The sequence below is a fragment of the Rhinolophus sinicus genome, linkage group LG07, assembly GCF_036562045.2.
Source record: "Rhinolophus sinicus isolate RSC01 linkage group LG07, ASM3656204v1, whole genome shotgun sequence".
Taxonomy (NCBI): Eukaryota; Metazoa; Chordata; class Mammalia; order Chiroptera; family Rhinolophidae; genus Rhinolophus; species Rhinolophus sinicus.
Window position 1 is genome coordinate 59,547,788 of NC_133757.1, and position 8,215 is coordinate 59,556,002.

The 8,215-nt window shown below is 39.8% G+C and overlaps 1 long non-coding RNA gene across 1 annotated transcript in view; it reads right to left on the bottom strand.

Annotated features, from left to right (window-relative positions):
• LOC141572951 (uncharacterized) overlaps window positions 1-8,215 on the bottom strand; it is a 130,973-nt gene that overhangs the window by 49,260 nt on the left and 73,498 nt on the right. The gene's annotated exons all lie outside the window — the stretch shown is intronic.

Sequence of the window (8,215 nt, forward strand, 5' to 3'; positions counted from 1 at the left end):
CCTGATTGGGGGCATAAATATTGATGACTGTTATGTCTTCTTGTACAGTCCCCTTCAGCATTATGAAATGTCCATCCTTGTCTCTTGTTATCTTTTTCACCTTGAAGTCTGTTTCATCTGATATCATTATGGCTACACCTGATTTTCTCTGGATACCATTTGCTTGGAGTGTCAGTTGCCACCCTTTCACTTTGAGTCTATGCTTGTCCTTGTAGCTGAGATGTGTCTCTTGGAGACAGCATATGGTTGGGTTTAGTTTTTTGATCCAATCTGCTATTCTGTGCCTTTTTATTGGTGAGTTCAGTCCATTTACATTTAGGGTGATTATTGATATGTGAGGATTTCCTTCATTCTATCTTTAGTTTTCTGGTAAGGCTGTGTCTCCATTGTTTCTTTGCCTTTTTGTTGTTGTCAATTATTTCTGTGTGGTGGTATTCTATGATGTTTCCCTCTGTTTCTTCTTTTATTACAATATATATTTCAGTTCTGGATTCTTTTTGAGTGGTTACCCTTAAGTTTATGTAAAAGAAAGTTTGATATTTAGAGTATTCCATTTTCTTCAGCACGCTTACTTTCTCCATTCCCATATTCAGGTTCAGGCCTTTACTCTCCCCCTTTTTGAGTTTTGGTTGCCACAAATTGTCCCTGTTGATGGTGGTCGAATAGCCTCCTTTAGTATTTCTTGTAGTGCAGGTCGTGTATTAGAAAATTCCCTCAGCTTCTGTATGTCTGGAAAGGTCTTTATTCCTCCTTCATATCTAAAGGATATCTTTGCTGGATATATTATTCTTGGCTCATAATTTCTCCCTTTCAATAGTTTGAATATTTGGTTCCACTCCTCCTGGCTTGTAGAGTTTCTGCTGGAAAATCTGATGATAATCTAATGGGCTTTCCTTTGTAGGTTACCGTCTTCTTTTCCCTGGTTGCCTTGAGGATTCTTTTTTTGTCGTTGATTTGAGATAGCTTCAATACAATATGCTTTGGAGAAGGCCTGTTGGGATTGAGGTAATTAGGTGTTCTAGTTGCTTCTTAGATTCGAGGATCCAGTTCTGTCCACAAGTTTGGGAAGTTCTCATTGACAATGTGTTTGAATATATTCTCTGTTCCCTTCTTTCTTTCTTCTCCTCCTGGTATGCCCATTATTCTTATATTGCTCTTTCTCATGGAGTCAGAAAGTTCTTGTAGAGTTCTTTCATTTCTTTTAAGTCTCAAGTCTCTTTCTTCTTCTATCTGTGTCATTTCCAGGTTTTTATCTTCGATGTCACTGATTCTTTCCTCCATCTGGTCAACTCTACTACCTAAGCTGGCTATTTTGTTCTTAATTTCTTCTATTGAGTTCTTAATCTCCAGAAATTCTATTTAGTTCTTTTTTGAAATTTCAATCTCTTTCGTAAAATGCTCATGCTGTTCTTTGATTGTGTTTCTGAGTTCATTAAACTGCCTTTCTGTGTTTTCTTGCATCTCATTGAGTTTTTTCAGAACTGCAATCTTGAATTCTCTGTCATTAAAGTCACATATTTCCATATCTTTAAGTTCCTTTTCTGGAGACTTTTCACTTTCTTTCTGAGCTGTCTTGTTGCCTTGGTTATTCATGGCAATTACTGATTTATTGTTTCTCTCCCTAGATATCTATAGGAGTTGCTTCTGCAACAGGCTGATAAGAAGAGGTCTTTCTTTCGTATTCCAGTTCTTGTTGTTAGACTGTTTTATTTTCTCTCCAACTGCAGCCTTTTTTTCTCTCTCACATGGTAGTGCTATGTTTTCTCTGCACTATTCCAGCTTCTCACACAATGGGAGGATTCCCTGGGAGACGGGCTTCTCCTCTGTTAATAGTTCATCTGGGTTACAGTGCACAGTGTCCGTGTGGGTATGCGGAGAGCTTTTGGAGTTCCAAAGCTCTTACTGCACCAGATTCAGAGCCCATATGTTTCAGCAGTTCTGTTTACTCCTGCAGGGATCCACCCAGATAGGTGGGGCCAGGGAAGGGGGGAGTTGTGAGAGGTGGCCCAGAGCAATTGCAGCGACCATAGCCGGTTTTGCTTCCACAGCTCCCTCCTCTTTTGCCGGAACTAGTTGGGCTGAGAATCTGTCTGTGGTCCACAGTTCTCAGAACAGCAAATATTCTGTTCTTTTGATCTGACACTGCTACTGTTCCGTTTCTAGCACCTGGCAGGTGGGGTCTGGGCGAGCTCTGGGAGGGTATGGAGGGGGCGGCTAGTCTCAGTTCCTAAGACTTCCGTTCTCTGCTCAGCAGTGAGGGTTTAAACCACCGTTTTCAGCCTTCTTCCCTCAGTCTTTTCTCCGAGGTCTCTGCCATGAGCGTTGGGTTCAGCCTTGTTATATGCTGCCCCCTCAGCCGTGTGGGCCATAAGCGGTGCCCTAGCAGTCCGAATTCTTCCCTCTCCCGCAGCTGTGGTAGTTCCGGGATGCAGCGAGCTCGGAGCACTGAGCTAGGTCTCCGTTCTGCACCCGCGCGGCTCCATCACCGCACTTCTCCCTTCTCTCCTCCATTGCTTGTGCGATTCGCCCACCTTTAGGTGAATTCAGTAGTGGGCTTCTTCGTCTTGCTTGTCTGCTGTGCAGGGAGTCCTTTGTGGAGTTATTGTTGTTCGATTAGTTGTAAATTCCAGGGGAGCTTTACAGAGGCTCACCTCACACCGCCATTTTGATGATGTATATTGTTGTTTTTTCTTTTTTTGAGATATATAAATATAAATATATATATATATATATATATATATATATATATATATATTTATTATACATATTATGTTAACTAGTATATATTTATTTTGTTTTATGTAAAATAAAATGGATATATATTATATACATAAAATAAAACAAATATCTATTTGTATACATAACATACATAATATATAAATATATACATATACATACACATACTGTCTATAAGTTATTTATTACCTATATATCTTACAATATTTCCCCCCAGACTATTGGTTTCCCATTTAGTTTCTTTGCAGTGTTTTTTGATGAGCAGAAGCTTTAAATTTTGGCATAGTCTAATTTATCAATTTTCCTTTTGTGTTTATTTCTTCCTAGGTCCTGAGACATATTTGTCTTTTCCCAAGTTGCAGAAACATTCTTCCATTGTTTTTCTTTCCAGAAGCTTTATGGTTTTGGATGTTCAGTTTAGGCTTTTGATATATTTCAAAATAATTTTTGTGTATGCTATGAGGTGGAGAGTAAGGTTTATTTTCTTCTAAATGAATTTCAACATTTGTTGAAAAGATTTTCTTCTTTGCAATACACTGGTGTTGTTTTTTCCAAATATAATTGAGAGTATAAGTATGATTCTACCTCTGAATTATATTTTGTCCCATTGATGTATTTACCTATTATTACTTCTATATCACATTCTCTTATTTTATGGCATTACAATAAGTTTACGTTATAAGATATTCAGTGTTCGAAGTCCTCCAACTTTATTCATCTTCTTCACAGTTTTTTGGGATATTCTTGGCTATGATGAACAGAGATTTGATGCTCAGATCCTCTTAAAGATTCTCTGCCTATTGAGCTTGGAGCTGATTCACTGGTGTGCTGGCAGTTTGTTCAGTGGTTAGAGTGCAGTGCTCATAACACCAAGGTCACCAGTTTGATTCCCACATGGGCCAGTGTGCTGCACCCTCCACAACTAGATTGAAATCAATGACTTGACCTGGAGCTGAGCTGCACCCTCCACAACTAGATTGAGAGCAACAACTTGACTTGGGGCTGGGCTGTGCCCCCCACAACTAGATTGAAAACAACAACTTGACATGGAGCTGATGTGTCCTGGAAAAATACACTGTTCCCCAGTACTCCCCAGTTAAAAACAAAAAACGTAAAATTATGCACTGCCTAGCTGTTAAGAGTGTGATTAGTGTACAGCCTCCAGCTATTAGCTCCTCCACTGTCCACCTCATCTTCTGAACAGAGGTCACACTCTTCTCAGGGTAGCCCCAGCTAATGACTGAAGAAGGCAGTAGTAGCTGAGGTCATGCTCTTCTTGGGCTAGGCTTCAGCCAATGACTGAGCAAAGCAGTTGTACAAGGGTCTAGAAATTTCTGTCCAATGTAACAATCCTCCAAAGCATGATCTTTGCTCGAGAGTTCCCTGTTGAGCTGGCCAAGAATTTCTCATATTGGCATTACCACCTGACTGTTCCCCTAGCCCAATTCTGCTTATTCTCTTTGCTTTTTCCATAAGTGTTACTCTCCAAGACATCTTTTGAACTTCTATGTCCGATTTGGTGTCTGCTTCCTAGAGAGCTCAGACTGGCCCTGTGGTTCCAAGAGAACAACCAGTAAGGTAGAGTTTTGCTACTGGATCACTACCCAGCTGGCAATGACACTTCATCCCAGGTGATCAAGGGAGTATGGACAGACTCTGGCACAAAGTGGTGGCCCAATTGTCAAAAGTTAATGTAGTAACTTGCAAGAATACCTCAGTGTAGGAGAATGCATTGATCAATAGAACGATCCAGGTGTCTGGAATACATGGGGGATGATAAATATTAGGATACTGGAACTGAGTGGTAGTTTCTAAATTTCATTGACACCTTATAGATAAATAATGAAAAGTTGAGAGCAAATAACTAGCAATCGAATATTGAGTATTAGAGTCAGACACTCTCTTTGGTTGCTAATAGAAAAGCCTTATCGCATGCAGTGAACAAAAAAAATTCTGACTATCAATCCAAGATCTAACAGAGTGATTACACTTAAAGATGGTTGAATGCTCAACCAAGGCAGATCTTTTATGCTGATGTCAGGTCATTGACTGGGAAAACCTAGGACTCTTACACATAGGATGGAGACAATCTAGATAGATTCCCCTAAAGAGTTTGCTTCCCAGACTTTTATAAATCTTCTGAGCTTGTAGAAGTTCCCTGATACTCTATTAAGAGCTACTACCTGCAGGAGATGACCTGCAGGGTTATAGTGAGCATTGAAATAAACCATAATCCAGCAGGGGATATACTGAGGCTCAGAAAGAAGGAAAGCATCTATGCCTAAGGGAATCATTGACCTAGCTATGGGCTAGAGGAGTATCTGTGAGACTGAGTTCTTAACATGCTCAGTCAAAGGGGTCATATCTTAAGATTGGATAAGCGATATGGTGTTTAATACCCTGGAAGGGATGGAAGGGTTGGTGCAAATTGGCTGATAGGTGATTCTTAAAAGTCTGGAAAAATCTATGGCCTACACTGAGTGACATTGACATGCCTGAATTTCTATGGCAGATGGTATAGGAAGGGATTAAAAAGATCAGGACATGGGCATGCTGGAATGGATATATTATCTGAGGCTAAAAGACCACCAGAGGATTATGTTCTATCAGAAGGCCTTGGGGACACATACTCACTAAAGTCACCAGGAATGCACTTACTAAGCAGTTTAGATATAGCTGTCTTCTGCTGGCTGAGGCTAATAGTTGGAGAAACTGTCACAGATTTCCGCTCACTAATAGCCATGAGGATGAAGACCCTTCCCCTCCCGACAAAAGCACAGAGGCCAGGTGGTGGTGCTTAACTATCAGAAGTGGGTCTGTGGGGTGGGGTGGGGAGCTGCAATTAGCATATGGTTGACAAGATTAGAGGGGCAGCTAAGAGGACTTGGCTTGTACAAAGATGTGGATATGGTTAATAGAATATGACATCTCTAGGGTTAAAATAGTCGAGCAGCCAAAATAGTTGCTGCTTAACCTCTATAATCTGAAGAAAACAAGAATGGAGAAGCAGGAGCCTGAGAATGCTCACTGAAATAAAAAAAGCTCCAATCTCTTCTCAGTTTCTTGACCTGTGTCAAATTTTAGACTTGGGATGGATCTCTTTATTGAAGAGGTTGTCAGACCACCAGGGGAAAGGCAGTGCAACACTACAAGTAGGTGTTTTAATCAGTTTAAACCCAGTAGGTTTATGGCCATTTGCTCAAGTGACTATACACCAAGGAAAGGAAAATACCCAAGCATTTTGGGGAACTTTGAGAAAGAGTCTGAGTTGATGTTGATACTTCAAGACCCAAAACTTCATCATAGCCCCCTTAGAATAGGAGCATTCACCATTGAAGGGGCACTAATTTTATTAGATAAAATTGTATCTAATTTTACCAATTAGATAAAATTACTCAGGCAGCCAATGCTAGATGTTTTTCTTTCTTTCTTTCTTTCTTTCTTTCTTTCTTTCTTTCTTTCTTTCTTTCTTTCTTTCTTTCTTTCTTTCTTTCTTTCTTTCTTTCTTTCTTTCTTTCTTTCTTTCTTTCTTTCTTTCTTTCTTTCTTTCTTTCTTTCTTTTTTTTGTGTGGCCACCACAGTGCTTGCACAATGTACACACAAATGAGGTGGCGACAGTGACAGAGAGATGGAAGCTATACAATGTCCCAGCATCATGGAGTCAGACTCAACATGGCCAGTCTAGCTATTGCCTTCTCTGAGTGTCCAGTATGCCAGTAATAGAGACCTATGGTCTGTACCTGGGGTAACACTATTCCTTGAGGAGATGAGTTGCTTGGTGGTAAGTTGACTTTATTAGTCCCTTCTATTCTAGAAGGTCCAGAATTTTATTCCTTCAGGAAAGGATACTTATTTTGGCTATGGGCTTACATTTCCAACCATGGACTTTAGCCAGAACTATTAGCCATGGAATCCCATACACCATAGCATCTTCACAAGGAACCAACCTTAGAGCGAAGGAGGTGTGAAAGTAGACCTATGACCATGGAATTCATCAGTTGTATTACATACCTCATCACCCAGAAGCTGCTAGCCTGATAGACTTTTGGCATGGTCTGCTGAAAGAACAGCTGAAGCACCAATTTGAGACAATACTCTGCACAAATGGTGCACCATTATTCAGAAAGTGTCACATGCATTGAAGCAGAGACTTCTATGTGATTCTGTATCCTTAATAGGAAGGATATATAAATGGGAAACAAGGGGGTAAAAAGAGTCATGGCCCTACTTAATTTCATTGCCAGTGACCCACAGGAGGAATAATCTGTGCTTTTCACATGCAGCTCTGAAATCTGTAGCATTAGAGGGCTTGGTCCCCAGAAGGAGTACATGTTCATTAGCAAGGGTCCAGATAAACTAAAAGCTAAGGATGCTGTTAAAACCCTCTGGGTTCCTTAAGTCCATAAATTGGCAGGCAAGAAGGGAAGTCATACTCTCACAATTGACCCTGATCAGCAAGAACAGTTAAAGCTTCTGTTATTCAATAGAGGTGTCACCTGAAGACAAAAATAATTTAGAATGGATATTAGACATGGGAGCTGATGAGTATCAATTACAACCCTATGACTAGCTCTGGCAATGGTTTATTTGTAGTTTATCCCACCAACCTCCCTTAGGAAGAGAGGTTCACCAGAGCCCTGGAGGAAGTGCTCCCTGAACACGTATGGAAAAGTCAATCTGCTGGCACAAGGGGTAGACAGTAGTAAACATAGAATTGTGTCACTTACAGTTCCTGTAAAGAGAGAGAGAGAGAGAGAGAGAGAGAGAGAGAGAGAGCGCTTGCTGTATAGCTCAGAAGATTGTGGTCTCCTTCAAAATTTTCCTGAGCTTATTTTTATTTATTTTTACTTTAAGATATTTATTAAAATATAGCTAACATACAAAATTATATTAGTTTCAGGCATACACCATAGTTATTCAACATTTATATACCTAAAGAAGTGATCACCGTGACAAGTCCAGCAACCATCTGACAGTGTACCAGCTATCACAATATTATTGTGATATTCCAATATTATTGACTATATTCCCTATGCTGCTCATTACATCCCCATGACTTATTTATTTTATACCTGGAAATATGAACCTTTTATTCCCCTTCACATTTCCCCCCACCTTTTAAAATTTTCAATTACAATTTACATTCAATATTATATTAATTTCAAGTGTACAGCATAGTGGTTAGACATTTGGATAATTTAAGAAATGATCCCCCTGACTAGTCTACTATTCACCGGGCACTATACAGTTATTAACACATTATTGACTATATTCTCTATTCTTTACTTTACATCCCTATGACTATTTTGTAACTACCAATTGGTACCTCTTAATTCCTTTACCTTTTTCACGCAGTCTCCCAACCTTCCTCCCATCTATCACCCCAACAAATCTAGTACCAATATGACACCATACATAGTATTACAATATTATTGACTATATCCCTTATGCTGTACCCTACATCCCCATGTAGGGTATG